Genomic DNA, 16,137 nt, shown 5'->3' on the forward strand with positions numbered 1-16,137 from the left:
TATCTAGATCAGGAGTAAGAAATTTAATAGACCGTAAGCTCCTGTTCAACAAATTAAGATGAGATTCAGCAGCTGAAGACCATACAGGAGAGCAATACTCAAAACAAGGCATAATGAAAATTAAAACACTTCTGAATCAATTGATGACCAAAAATCTCAATACTTTCTCAAAAAGCAAATTTTTTGTGCAAATGAAGGAGATAGATCGAATGTGTCTCTCCAAAGTAAATTTGTTAACAAGAATCACAACTAAAATTTCAAAAGTTTAACAGTTTAAAAATATCAATGCCGAGATCCAGATGCTGAGGAGCCTTCACGCTCCACATACTAACAATGATACTTTTGAGTTTATTACAATCAACTTCATGTCCCATAATTTGCAACATGCACTAATTTTAGCTAGATCTCTATAAAGGGCTTCAGCAATTCCAGATCTACATTCAGGAGACTGAATTGACGCAAAGAGCAGCATCATCTGCATATGCAACAGGCATGTTTTCTAAGCCAAACCACATGTGTATATAGTATGAAATGTAATAGGCCGAGCAAACTACCCTGAGGAAGACTAGATATATTCCTATAGTACTAACTATGGTGCCTTTCAACAACTCTCTCTCTCTGGTCTACTACTTTAAAAATTCAATAATGATGCAAAGAAAAAACCCACCTAATTCCAGCTGTTTGAGTTTGAAAAATAGGACCTCATGATTAACACAGTCAAAGGCAGTGCTAAAATCAATGCCATTCATATAAATTTCCTGACCACACTCAAGGGATTTCTTTACAGCATTGGAGATTTTAAGAACGTCATCGCATACTCCATGGCTTTTCTTTATTAAAGCCAAATTGCAAACTAGGGAACAGCAAACCTATTTGGTTTTTTGCCAAAAGACATTCAAAATCTTTAAATAATATGCGAGTTAAGGAAATTGGCCAATAAGCAACTGGACTTGAGCTACCACAAACACGTTTACTTAATGGAGTAACATTACCAATTCTCTAACAATTGCTAAAAAAAAAAAAACACTTCTCGCTAACTTGCGTAAAATTACGGATAACTTAGGAGCTACAAAATCTGTAGTCTAAAAAACGAAGGAAAAATAGAAACAGTAAAATAATGTTGGATCTTATTCAATTTCATACCAGCACCAAAGGCAGTCCACATATTAAAATGTTCATGAGCTTAATCCTCTTTCCTTGGCCCTGGCTATGCCATATTTCATAAAACATTGCTAGTCGTGCTTCTGCCACTACTGTTCTTTCATCCAAACTGGTCATGTCAATCAACAACAGTGCAGTGTAGGTTCCTGTTTGGGACAAGCCAGGAAATAACCCTTTAATGAATAGTTCAGAACTACTTTTTCTTAAAATGCTTGAAAAGAAATGGGAGTGGTTTTAATTGAAAAAAGTGGTTGTGCCTAATGCAAAACTGCATTAAGCAATAACGAGGTCCAATGGACAATTCACAACTTGCACAATAATTCCTAGAGTGTAATTTTGCAAAACTAAGTTTTTTTCAGTATATAGCCAATATCAGAATATGTAACTTATGGCTGTAACTAGTACATTGCTCCTCTTATGAAAATAATGGCTTTGGAAACTGTGGACGTCTTTCAGCAATTTGTTATGTCCTGTCCTCATATCTACACCAATAGCCCTCCCCCTACATCTCAAAGACTTGAAAAGTAAAGAAATATTATATGCACTAAATGCCTTAATATAGCATTTGCAGGTCTTACTAGGATGCAGATATTACTCAGTGTCTATAATTGTTTTTCATGATAAAGTCATATGCATATCAGAAAGTATTATTGATCAAGCGCATCATCACTTTAACTTTAGGACTAAAGCATTCATTAAACCACTGCTTAGATAGAAAAGCAATTACCCATGGATTGGCAGTGACTTGCTAGAAAACAGGAAGCATGCACTTATCTATGTCCTTTCCAGCTCGTAGGTTCTTGGATCAGTAAAAAACAAATGGCTTGATCATATGGTCTGTTGTATTGCCACAAACAACTTATGACTACTAATCATTCCTTTCTTTAAACCTGTTATGCACTTGTGTGGATGTAAGACCCCTAGGCAGTTTTTCCTGTTTAATAGCACGAAAACTTGCCTGCAGTCAGTCTCGTTCTCTGATTATCTCTTTCAACGTTGCTGGGTACATAAATGCTACCACCTGATCGAAATATGTAGATTCTCCAAAAACCTCTATATTTTTCTTCATCTTCTTCCTCTTTATACTCTTCTTTTTACAACCTAATGAGTTCTTCATCTTTGCATTACTCGATTCTTTCCACTGCTCTATTATGGGGGTTGTGGTGGCCAATGTGGTAACGTCCCTGAAAGGTGAACGCCAGACTGGGGTTTGAGTCCCGCTCAAACTCGTTAGTTCTTTTGGTCACTGCAACCTGACCATCCCCGTGACCTAAGGATTGGGGTTTGGGGGAACCTATAGGTCTATCTGCTGTGTCATTAGCAGCCATTGCCTGGCCCTCCTTGGTCCTAGCTTGGGTGGAGAGGGGGCTTGGGTGCTGATCATATGTATATATGGTCAGTCTCTTATGCAGTCCTGCTAGATGGGGAAATGTCACTGTCCCTTGCCTCTGCCATTCATGAGCGGCCTTTAACCTTTAAAACTTTATGTCAACATCATCATTGTATGATGTGTAGCAATCCATAACCAACAAGTAGGGAAGACTGAAATTATTTGTAGCATCACTCCATAAATTCCATAAGCTGGTATTAACAGTTTGAGGTTGTAACTTGTCTCTTAAATAAAGATAATGGCATCAGCAATTGTGAATACTTAATAGCAAGGTGTCAATTTCATAATCAGGTCTGCATTATAAAAGCCCTTCCCACAACCTAAAAGACCTGTCGAGTGTAAAAGGCTAGAACTCAATTATATGACTTGATTTAAACCTTGCATGATTGAGAGTTTATGAGGCAGAAGGGCAACAAAAATGTCTATTTTCCATGAAGATATCTTGATGTTCACAAGTACATATTATCAATGATAAGCATCACCTATAATGGCAACCTTCCTTCTGCAGGTACACTTTCACTTTGGTAGTGAAGCATTGATTTAGACAATTGATTAGATAGAAAAGCATGCATATATGTCTTTGCACTATTGCTAGAAAACAGGAAATGTGTGCTCACTCCTGTCATTTCAAGTTTAGGGATGCTCAGATCGATAGACAAGTGGCTTGATTATTCATATGGCTGGCTGTAATGCCACATAAAACTAGGAGATAACAGCTCGCTGTTTTGCCACATAAAACAAGGAGATAATAGCTCGCTGTTTTGCCACATAAAACTAGGAGATAATAGCTCGCTGTTTTGTCAAATAAAACTAGGAGATAATAGCTCGCTGTTTTGCCACATAAAACTAGGGTTGACCGATTCTTACCAGCTTTAAAACTTGGTTGCCTGACGTCATAGCCACTGCCTCTGATTTTTTTCTCCCAACTTTGCTGGATATGGGCATGCTACCACCTTGTCCTAAGATGCTGATTCTTTTAAATTATATCTCCTTAAATTCAGATGTTTCTTCCTTCTAATACTTTTTCATTGACGACCTGATAAGTCTTTTAGCTTTGCATCTATAAACTATTCCCATCGCTCCTCTATATGTTTGACATCGTCATCTAACATTTCTGCCATTGCTTTACCAGATTAGCCTTTCTGTCTGTAGTAAGGTATCTCCTATAATTTGCCAACAATTTAGGGTTAACCTTTAAAATTAAACAAAATCTGACTTCACATACTCCCCAGACACTGATGGCTTGGGGCTATAACTGGTTTTCTTTTGCCCCTTTAATAAACACAGCATTGTGAATGCCTTCCAGCACCTTATTATATTCATGTCTATATCTGCTATTCTTATCATTTACACAGACTTGTTGTGAGAAGGAGGCATTTAATGATGCCCTGATTTAGAACTTGTAGGATTAATGGTTTCAACGGAAGGCAGAAATTAGACATATGGTTCATTCCTACGTAGATATAAAATTTCGAGTCATTTAATGGGGTTATTTCTGGTTTCGTTTTTTACAGCCAGACCATGAAAAGGAAATCAGTATATCACGTCATGTTGCGTTTCTGGGCAACTGCTGCGCATGACAGGTTACAATTGTCTCAAGCTGGTACTTACAACACTTCTGGCTGTGGAGGCAGTTGGTTGTTCCTGTCTTCACTACTATGATCAGACAACCACATCATCTGCTCTTTGCCCTTATAGTGCTTCTGTCTTTGGCATTGCTTGTCACTTGCATATCCATTATCTGCAAGTTAGAGTGTGGGCTTTTCTACTACCTCAAATTTGATGCGTTCCTGCAAGGGCCTTAATGGTCGCCCACGTGGAACTTTTATGAGCAGGTTAGAAGTGAATCCTCACCAGGTATATCCGTCTCGTTGAGGGAAAAGATCCTTGGAGAAATTTCCATGTTAGTATTCTTCCGACGAGACTAATATCTATCCCACTGGGAGTGGTCATCTTCCCAGTGGGATATATATTATTCTCGTCGGAAAAAGTGAGCCAAGTGAGATTTTTCTCCTCTCCTCTTCACTGAAAAGAAGGAATTGCAGATTTGGCGAAAGATGCTACTACAAGCATCCAAAGATATGCCATAATTATGAAATATATGGTAAATGTGCGTATTTAGACGGATATGGAGACGAATGCAGAGATCTCCATCCCAAAAATATGCAAAAATCTGAAAGAAGGAAAAGGGTGCAAATTTAAAAAATGTCGATATATGCATCCTGCAACCATGAATGAAAGTCAGAAAACTTAGCAAACAGAAAAGAAAAATGAAAGCAAAAATGAAACAAAAAAACAAGCCGACTATATACCGCGCTATGCACAAAAGGCCCCAAGATATGACACCTTTCAACCCATATAAGCACAATTAGAGCCCAACTACAAAGAATGCATCTATAATGCCAGGGGTTGGTGCAGATACAGGGATAATTGCAGGTATACACACAAAAATAAATATGAAGGCGAAAAAGTAAATATAATAAAAAATTGAATTTTTTAATGGCAGAATTCCTGGAAATGAAGAAAAGAACATCATATCAGAACAGGAAGGAAGCATGGAAAAATCCATATTATTACCAATATCAAATAATGCGGATGAAACACAAACCATAATAGTGATGAATACACAGGGTTTAGTCACGAGTAACTCTAAAAGGAAAATAGAGTTCTTAGAACTAACCCATATTGCAAAAATAGTTATATTAAATATAAGTGAAACATGGTATTCCCAAGAGACTGGCAGTGGCGACCAGATAAAGGGTTTCCAAACATATAGATCAGACAGAACAAATAGGAAACAAGGGGGAACCGCAATATATGGAAGAGACATAAATCAAGGAAAAGTCTATGAAAAATACAGAAACACAGAATGTGAATTGATTGCAGTAGAATTTGAATATGAAAAATAAGTGAATATTGTAGTCTACAGACCCCCAAATACTAAGGAGTTTGACATAATAATAGAAAAAATAGATGGTATACAGGTATGTAGAAACCATAAAGACTGCAATATACTCCTATCCGGAGATTTTAACTTTCCTTTCGTGGATTGGAAACAACGGATAGAAGAAAGTGGTTGTATATATACATATAAAAAAGGGAGTAATAGTAGTGCAGAAGATGAGATACTGTTTGAAAAGCTTCAAGATATGCTATTAAAACATAATATGCAACAAATAAACCACATTCCAACAAGAAAGGACAATGTCCTAGATTTAGTATTTGTGAATGAGGTGAATTATGTTAAAGAAACAATAGTGTATAACACGGGAATTTCAGACCACAATGTCATAGAATTAAGTCCATTCCAAAGCAAGTGAACGCAGAGAAAAACCAAGCGCAAAACGATGGGAAGGGTATGGAAAATATAATTTCTATGGTAAGAATATAAAATGGTCAAAATAAATGAAGAATTAAACAGATTGGAAAAATGTATTAGTAAGTGATAATATGCAGGTAAATACAGACAATCATACAAAAAACTGGGGAAAATTGTTGAAAACTATGTACCAAAAAAAAAAAATAAACATCAGACATGCATACCAAGAAACATAAGGATCTTATTTCAGAAAATTAGAAAGTGGAAGAAAAATCTTGCAAAAGTAAAAAAAATGTATGGAAAATGATGGAAATAAAAAGTGATATAGAAAATGCAGAAAAAAAGAAAAGATTATAAGATCGAAAGAAAATGAAAAAAAAGGACTTAGAAGAAGGGCACTTCAAAATATCAAGAAAAACCCCAAATTACTTTACTCCTATGCAAAAAGATGAATAAAGGGAGATTAGAAATAGGCCCTCTAAGAATTGAAGGACGGTTAACAAATAAAAAAAAGGAAATGTGCAACATATTAGCAAATAAATATAAGAGTGAATTCACGCCAAGAATTGCGAATGAGAATAATGAAACCGAAATGAGAGAAGAAAATAGTGAATATCTAACGGATATAGATATAAATGAAGCAGATATTGTGCAGGCTATAAGCGAAATAAAAAATGGATCAGCGGCCAGTCCAGATGGAGTGTCAGTGATTTTGTTAAAAAAAAACTGCACACACTATCGCGAAGCCGCTTGCAATACTGCTAAGACAAAGTGTAGATATGAGCGAGATATATGTTAAATGACAAATTCGTTGATAATTTGTATTTTTCCTAACTATACAAACCTTAGCTATTTAATAGGGGTTATTACTTTCAGCGTAGCTGAAATGATGAGCCATTAGAATTTTAACGAGGGTTTACCACCCCACCGGTAGTTAGCGGGGGGTAGGGAGGGTAACTTGCTACCCCCCCACAATTACCTGTGCTTGAGCTCACTTTGCTTAGAGGTAGGACTTCAAGGGGGATAGGGCTGGCAGGCAAGTTTGATTAAATAGCTAAGGTTTGTATAGATAGGAAAAATACAAATTATTTACGAATTTGTCATTTGTTCCGTAACTGACATACAAACCACGCTTTTTAATAGGGGTGACTCACCCATTAGGAAGGGTGGAAAGTCCCGGCCAGTACTGGCTTTTGGCTTTGCCCGGGGACTCAGTATCTGAGTGTGACAGCACTCAACAATAAAGAGTCCCTGCACCTCGCTAGAACCTTGCTACGCAAGGGCTGCGGCCTACGTAAGCTGTGTGTGAAGGTATGAAGTGTGACTCGTCCTAGGAAGTTGACCTGTAGTCCTTTAGATGGAAACTTTAGGCTAGGACTCTCCCAATACCACCTAGTCAGGGTATGGGGACGTGACAGTATTAGCTTAATACTAGGAACACAAGGAAACATAGTTTACCTGCAGTGGTTTGAGGTAAGCTATGGAGAGAACCCAGGATGCTGCTTTCCCCAAGAGAGGAGAGGATGAAGAAAAGAATAAGGGCCAGACATACCTTTTCATTCATGCAGACTAAGACCGGGTAACAATGCCCTCAACCTTCTGCTACTTGTCCATTAAGGAGCCTGAGGTTTTAAACCAGCTGTTGTGCAGCCATCACAGGGCCGATAGAAAACGTATCGAGCCTCCTGTGGGTCACGTCTTGCAGGTAGTGGGCTGTGAAGGTCGTCTGACGCTTCCACACCCCAGCTTCGAGCACCTGCGTCACTGAGAAATTTTTCTTGTAGGCCAGGGATGTAGCTACGCCCCTGACGTCATGTGCTCTAGGGCGAGGAGGGTCTGGATTCATGGGCAGATGGATCACCCTACGAATCCATGCCGAGATAGTGTTCTTGGTAACCCTCATCTTAGTCTCCCAGTGCTCACAAACAATGACTGCACCTGGGGATGTACTGCAGCCGTTCTTTTGAGATATAGCCTCAGACTCCTGACTGGACACAGTAGGAGATGGTCTGGGTCATCTGTTACAGAACGAAGACTCAAAATCTGGAAGGAGTCGAACCGAGGGTCCGGCACTCCCGGATTCTGAGTCTTAGCAATAAACTCAGGGACGAATTTGAACGTTACCTCCCCCAATCCCCTTGAATGGGCAATGTCATAAGAGACCATGAAGTTCACTGACTCGCTTGGCCGAGGCCAAAGCTAGTGGGAACACCGTATTCCAAGTTAGGTGGGGATCTGAAGCCTGACGTAATGGTTCGTAGGGAGATCTCTTAAGAGACCTGAGAACTCGAACCACGTTCCATGGAGGAGGACTCACTTCCGACTGAGGGCAGGTAAGTTCATAACTCCGTATGAGTAGGGAAAGTTCCAGCGAGGAAGAAATGTCCACTCCTTTGAGCCTGAAGGCTAGACTTAAGGCTGAGCAATAGCCTTTCACGGCCGAGACTGAAAGGCGCATTTCTTCCCGCAAATACACGAAGAACTCCGCTATTGCTGGAATAGTGGCATCGAGTGGAGAGATACCCCTTCCACGACACCAACCACAGAAGACTCTCCACTTTGCCTGGTAGACAGATACGGATGACTTTCGCAGAGGTCCAGACATCCTGACCGCAACTTGTTGTGAAAATCCTCTCTCAGCGAGGAGATGCTGGATAGTCTCCAGGCGTGAATTCGTAGCAAAGCTACGGCTTTGTGGAAGATGTTGGCATGTGGTTGTTTGAGTAGCTCGTGTCGCGGAGGGAGTTCTATCGGAAGTTTCGTTAGGAGTTGTAGAAGGTCTAGAAATCATTCCGCGTGATGCCATAGCGGAGTTATAAAGGTCATCGAAAGATTGACCGATATTCTGGTCTTGTAGAGCACCCTCCTCATCAGACAGAATGGGGGAAAGGCGTACACGTCGATGTTGTCCCACCGTTGTTGGAAGGCATCTTAGCAGAGTGCCTTGGGATCCGGGACTGGGGAGCAGTACAGCGGAAGCTTGAAGTTCAACGCTGTAGCGAACAGATCCACAGTTGGGGAACCTCAAAAAGTCAGGACTTTGTTGGCTACTAGATGATCCAAAGACCACACGGTACTCACTATCTGAGACGCTCTGCTCAGACTGTCGGCGAGCACATTCCTCTTGCCTGGAATGAAACGTGCCGACAGTGGAATCGAGTGGACTTCGGTCCATCTAAGTATCTCTACTGCGAGATGGGATAGCTGCTTTGAAAAGGTACCTCCTTGCTTGTTGATGTAAGCCACTACTGTGGTGTTGTCGCTCATCACCACCACAGAGTGACCCGCCAGGTATTGTTGGAACTGTTGAAGGGCCAGGAATACGGCCTTCATTTCTAGCAGATTTATATGGAGGTACTTTTCTGATTCTGACCACAGGCCTGAGGTCCTGTGTTGCAGAACGTGGGCCCCCCACCCTTTCTTTGAGCCGTCCGAAAACAGCATCAAATCCGGGGGGAGGACGAGAAGATCCACTCCTCGTCGTAGGTTCTCGTCTGTCACCCACCACTGGAGGTCCGTCTGTTCCGCAGAACCCATAGGGATCATGACGTCCGGGGAATCGTAACACTGATTCCACCGAGACTTGAGTCGCCATTGGAGGGATCTAACCCTGAGGCGACCGTTGGGAACTAGACGGGCCAAAGATGAGAGGTGACCGAGGAGACGTAACCACGATTGGGCTGGAAGTTCTTCTCGTCTGAGGAAAGGGCTTGCGACCCTCCTCAGCCTTGCTATCCTGTCATCTGATGGGAAGGCTTTGTGGAGATTGGTGTCTATGATCATGCCTAGATATACCAGCCTTTGAGTGGGAAGCAGAGAGGACTTCTCGAGATTTACCATGATCCCCAGATCTTGGCAAAGTCCCAGAAGTTTGTCTCGGTGTCGAAGAAGGGCTGACTCCGAGTCTGCTAGGATCAGCCAGTCGTCCAGATAACGGAGGAGACGGATTCCGATCTTGAGTGCCCACGACGATATTAGGGTGAACACTCTGGTGAAAACCTGTGGTGCTGTGGAGAGACCGAAACACTGGTAAACCTTGTTGTCTAGGCTGAATCTTAAGTACTTCCTTGAAGACGGATGGACTGGGATCTGGAAGTACGCGTCCTTCAGGTCCAGTGTACACATGAAGTCTTGCGGTCTCATTGCGAGTCTGACAGTGTCTGCGGTCTACATGCTGAACGGAGTTTGCTTGACAAACTTGTTCAGAGCTGAGAGGTCGATGACTGGTCTCCAGCCTCCAGACGCCTTCTTCACAAGAAGGAGTCGACTGAAGAAGCCTGGAGACCCGTCGTGGACCTCTTGGAGAGCGCCCTTCTTCAACATGGTCTGGACTCCTGCCCGAAGGGCTTGCCCCCTTGCCGATCCCATGGCAAGGGAGCTCAAGGACATTGGATCCGCTGTCAGGGGAGGTAGAGATGTTGTGAACGGGACGGGAACGGGACGTTGCGATATCCCTGACTGATTACGGAAATCGTACAGGAATCGCCCCCGAGTTGCTGCCACCTGTTCGCGCAACTTTGTAGGCATCTCCCCACCGGTGGACATGCAGGGGGACTGCCAATCCTAGCGTTTGCGGCCTCGGCCGCTCCCTCTAGGATTCTTTCCTCCCCTGGAGGACTTTTTCCCTTTCTTGTCCTTGACAGGAAAGGGCTTAGACACCATCGTCTTCGCTGCAGCTGCCGGTTCTGTGGTCTTGGTAGGACATGGCTGCTGGGGTGCTGGAGGTTTAAAGGGCTTCAATGTTAGAGCCCTATGTAGAAGAGAGTCCTGGTTGGACTTCCTCCACCTCTCAGCGGCCTGCTCCACGTTCTTAGGCTTAAAGAAGTTCTTCCCCACAACGGAAGAATGTCTGAGTCTGGTGATCTCGGTATTAGGGACCTTTTGATGGAACCTCTCAGACACCGTATCTCGACGTTTCAAGATGGTGTTAGCCCACAAGTTCGAGAATTGGTGGGCTAGAAACTCGATCGTGTGAGTGCCCGAGAGTAAAAAGGTCTCCATAGCCTTCCTGGTACTTTCTTTGGTTAAATCCTCCGAACGTAAAAGGATGCCTAGGGTCCCTAGCCAGATATCCAGCCACGAAGTGGCCTGCATGGCACACTTTGCCACCTTCTCCTGGCTAAGGATCTCCATAGCCAAGAACGAGACCTGCCGGTTGGAGAGTCTCTCAAGAGGGACTCCCCTGGTAAGCTCTTCCAAAGAATGGTGAAGGGGAAGAGCCAAACAAGTCTCCTCAACGATGTCGAAGTACCTCCTCTGTTGGACACGAGGAGGTGGGAGGAGCTTGTTGCCGGCGCTGGATCGGCTGGAGGAGGCAAGCTCGGAGAGCTGGACTTTGACCTTGTCTCTGGCACTCTTGACCCCTTGAGACCAGGGCAAAGCCGCACTGGCCTTCGAGGGTTTTTGAGTCCCAAAGACTCGGTCCAAGACCGTGTCTTTGCCCTCACGAGGAGGAATCTCTGGATCAGCAAACCCATTGAGATTCCTCATAAGGGTCAGAACCTGCCAGAATGCATGTTCTGATTCCTGCAGCTCTCCTTCTAAAGGGCTAGCAGTGAAGTCTCCTGTCCCTAAAGGCTCTTCTTGGGGGGACTCGTGGACATTTTCCGAGTGCTTGGCTGGCTCCGGTCTAAGCCTTGATGACGACTTCGGTACAGTCTTGGAGTCCTTCGACTCCCTCCTGGGAGGGATGCAAGACTCCAACAACGACGGTGGGAGGCTCTTCTCCACCCCTACCCGAGAAGACTTTCTAGCGCGAGGTGGGGTTTCCCTCATTGGTGCGACGGAGGAACGCCTCACCTCACGTTGAATCCCCAAAGGATGGGAAGTCTTCGTCCAAAGGGGAGGGAGAGAAAGTCTGGGGGGGGGGTGAGCAGGCCTTCCTCAAGGACTTACGAGGAGTCAGCTTCACCCTCGGAGAAGTTACCACGTTCGAAACTCCTCTCTTCCTCTTCAGGGGAGTAGAAGCTGCCAAGGATTTGTGGCCCAGGTCAGAGAGAACAGACTTAGACGCCTGCATGACTGCTCTGACCAGTGTCCCAAACCAAGGCTGCTGGCTGACGGCTGTGCTGTCAGATACTCCCTCTGGAGGGAAAGTGATCGACTGATCCCTGGGAGGAGTTACCAAAGGGGGTTCGCCTGAAACAAAGATGATGAAGGAGAAGAAATGTCCCTGGACCTTTCTGGAACCTTCACCCCTGCTGGCGAGCGCGCTGTTCTACGCTTGCAGTGGGGGGGGGAGGGAGGTGGAGGAGGAGGAGGAGACGCGACAATGACGACCTTGCCGCGCGTTGTCCTGCAGCCTCGCGCTGGGGGGGGGGTTGATGATCGCGCGATGGGATATACCCTGGGTCGCGCACGGGCAAATGTTGGCGCGTGAGGGCGATGGTGCGCGTGGGCGAGCGATGGTGCGCGCGGGCGAGCGATGGTGCGCGCGGGCGAGCGATGGTGCGCGCGGGGCGAGCGATGGCGCGCAGGGGCGCGAGCTGGAGAAAGCAGAGGGTGTGCAGAAGGAAGGTTGCGTGCGCGAGGCTGAATGTTCGCGCGCGAGCGGGCATGCAGGATCAGGCTGAAGAGTCCGTGCGAGCGATGATACCGTTGGGCACGCGCGCGCAGGAGACACATCTCTTGCGCGCGGCCGCGCATGAGTGCACAATTATGGCTGGGGAGATGGGCGTGGGTGCGCAACCTCATGGGCGCGAGTGGGAGACTGCGCGCGAAGGCGTGCTGGCGAGGGATGGCGTGCAGGTGGAGAACGACGGCGCGTTGGCGAGCGCTGACGAGCAGGGGAAGAAATTAACTTCCCTACTGCGCCCAAATCAGAAGATCGTTGGCGCGGAGAGCGCTGGCGCGTTGGTGAGCGCTGGCGCGCAGGAGAATAATGGCGCGCAGGAGAACAATGGCGCGCAGCAGGTTGAAGGCGCGCAGTAGCGCGCTGGCGGTTAGGAGAGCGCTGGCGCGCAGGTGAGCGCTGGCGCACTTCAACAGTAACATCCTCGGTAGATGAGCCCTTGCGCGCAGGAGAGCACTGGCGCGCAAGTGAGCATTGGTGCGTAAGGGACGTATGTGCCAACTTGCGCATACGCCCTTGTTGCCCCGAGGGGACCATTGCCTGTTTCACAACAGGATGTGTCGGCGAAGGTGAATGTTCGCGCGTGCGCGGGCGCTCAGGATCAGGCTGAAGAGCCCGTGTGGGCAATGATACCATTGGGCGAGCGCGCGCAGGAGACATCTCTTGTGCGCGGGCGCGCATGAGTGCGCACATCAGGCTGTGGAGATGGGCGTGGGTGTGCAGGGCGCGCATGCGCAACCTCGTGGGCGCGTGTGGGAGACTGCCCACGAAGGCATGCTGGCGAGGGATGGCGCACAGGTGGAGAACGACGGCGCGTTGGCAAGCGCTGGCGAGCGCTGACGAGAAGGGGAAGAAATTAACTTCCTTACTGCGCCCAGATCAGAAGATCGTGGGCGCACAGGAGATCGTTGGCGCGCAGGAGAGCGCTGGCGCGTTGGTGAGCGCTGCCGCGCAGGAGAATGATGGCACGCATGACGTGCAGCAGGTTGAAGGCGCGCAGTAGCGCGTTGGCGATCAGGTGAGTGCTAGCGCGCAGTGAGTGCTAGCGCGCAGGTGAGTGCTAGCGCTCAGGTGAGCGCTGACGCGCTTTAACAGGAACATCCTCTGTAGATGAGCGATGGCCCACAGTTGAGCGTTGGCGCGCAGGTGAGCGCTGGCGCGTAAGGGACGTATGTGCCAATTTGCGCATACTCCCTTGATGCGCCGAAGGAACCGTTGCCTGTTTCACAACAGGATGTATTGGCACCCACAGCGCGTCAGCAGCCAGGATCGGCGACGGCAGGTCAGCAGGTCTGACGGGTGGAAGGTCGACGTGTCCTTTGTAAGAACGACCTTCCACCGAAGGGGATCGCGAACGATCTGCAGAGAGGTCCAGGGTTGTAGTTGGGAGCGTCGGAGAAGGATGGCGAGGTTCCTCTGCGGCGGACTGCGGAGACGATGAACCGAAGAGGCACCTCCTCACACCCTTGTGAGGTGAAGAAAGGCCTTTCCGGCGAAGAGGAAGGCAGGCTTTACGCCTTAAGTGCCCTCTGGGGGCCGTGGGGTCAGCGGGCTGACCATCAGCAGTCCTCCGAAGAGGAATCTCTGTGAGTGAACTCCCCCGAAGGGAGAGAATCACCGGCAGGAGAGACCGTTGGACTTAGTTCCTCCCTCGAAGGATGAGCAGAGGGAGGAACTAAGCCTTCAGCTACAACAGGTTGATCAGGAGCAGAGGTCTGAGATACCGCATCGGAAGCCTCTGCCACCACAATGTCGACGATAGACAGAGGATCAACCTCTGCCAAAGTCGGCGATTGTTTGACAGCGGCCCCCAACCGGATCATGTCAAACAAGGCTTCCTTGGAGGGCGAACCCTCAAGCCCCAAGGAAGACCAAAGCTGAAATAAATCATTATTAGACAGACTAAGATTTAAATCCTCCCCCGGGGGAGGAGGAGGAGCTGCCTCGCTATGGGAGGCAACTCCCTCTCCCAAACCCCGAGATCGGGCAACAGAACTATGGCCTACGCTACCACTCGACAGTTTCTCGGAAGAAACCGATCGAGCGGGAGCTTCGGAGGAGGTTTGGGCAATGGAAGAAGAGCCCTTGGGATTTTCTCCTTTCAAAGAAACCTTCGAAGGAGAAATATCCCGTTTGGACTTCTTCCGTCACCGAGAAAACCTCTCCCACTGGGAGGTAGACCACTCCCTACACTCACCACACTTATTATTTCTATCACATCGCTGGCCCCTACAATAAGGACAAAGGGTGTGAGGGTCCGTATCGACCGCCGACATAAATGTGCCACAATGGCGGTCGGGTAAACCAAGACAGTTTCACATATTAGCAGAGGCCAACTTCAAACACACCTGTAAAAGGAAAAGGAAAAAGCATTAAATGGCTGTCAGAAAGGCGAGGGTGAAAGCGGACATGTCCGACTACCACCCGAGCCGAGAGCAGAGTGAGCTCAAACACAGGTGTGTGAGGGGGGGGGGGGGTGTTTAGCAAGCTACCCTCCCTACCCCCCCCCCCCCCCTAACTAGCGGTGGGGTAGTAAACCCTCGTTAAAATTCTAATGGCTCGTAATTTCAGCTACGTCGAAAGTAATAACCCCTATTAAATAGCGTGGTTTGTATGTCAGTTACGGAACAAACATAAATTAGCATATAGAACCCCCATTTTCAAATGTGGATCAAGACTAGAGGCAAGCAATTATAGACCAGTTAGTCTAACATCACATATTATGAAAGTGTATAAATGGGTAATAAAAAAGAAAATAATGAATCATTTGGTAAAAAATAATTTGTTTAATGTAGGTCAACACGGTTGGTCCCCGGAAAAAGTACACAAACCCAACTGATAGCACACTATGAAAACAGATATAAAAATATGATAAATGAAAAAGATACAGATGTGGTATATCTAGATTTTGCAAAAACCTTGGACAAGGTAGATCATATATTAGAGAAAAAAATGAGAAAACATAATATTAAGGGAAAGACAGGAAAATGGATAAAAGAATTTCTACAAAACAGAAAACAGATAGTGGTAGCAAATGACGAGAAATCAGATGAAGCTCAGGTAATATCTGGCGTGCCACAGGGTACGGTATTAGCTGCACTGCTGTTTGTTATTATGATCTCAGACATAGACTGTAATGTTAAAGACTTTAGTGAGAAGTTTTGCTGATGACACAAGAATAAGTAGAGAAATTACTTGTGATGAAGATAGGAACTCATTACAAAGAGATCTAAACAAAATATATGAATGGGCGGAGATAAATAGGATGGTATTTAACTCCGATAAGTTTGAATCAACAAATTATGGAAACAGAAAGAAAGGTTTATGCATACAGGGGACCTAATAACAAGACAATCACAAACAAGGAAGCAATTAAAGACCTTGGTGTAATATTTAACAGGAATATTTTATGCAACGACACTTTAAAACAAGAAAAGCTAAACATAAGATTATGCAGTACAAAATTTATGTACGTAGTACACTCGAGTACTGCAATGTGATATGGTACCCACACTACCAAAAGGATATTGCACAAATAGAGAGTGTACATAGGTCCTTTACTGCTAGAATAGAAGAAGTTAAGGACCTTGACTACAGGAAAAGACTGCAATTTTTAAAATTATAGTCTAGAAAGGAAAGAGAACGCTAGATAATAATACAAGCATGGAAACAAATTGAAGGAATTACTGAAAACAT

The sequence above is a fragment of the Palaemon carinicauda genome, chromosome 30 (assembly GCF_036898095.1).
Source record: "Palaemon carinicauda isolate YSFRI2023 chromosome 30, ASM3689809v2, whole genome shotgun sequence".
NCBI lineage: Eukaryota > Metazoa > Arthropoda > Malacostraca > Decapoda > Palaemonidae > Palaemon > Palaemon carinicauda.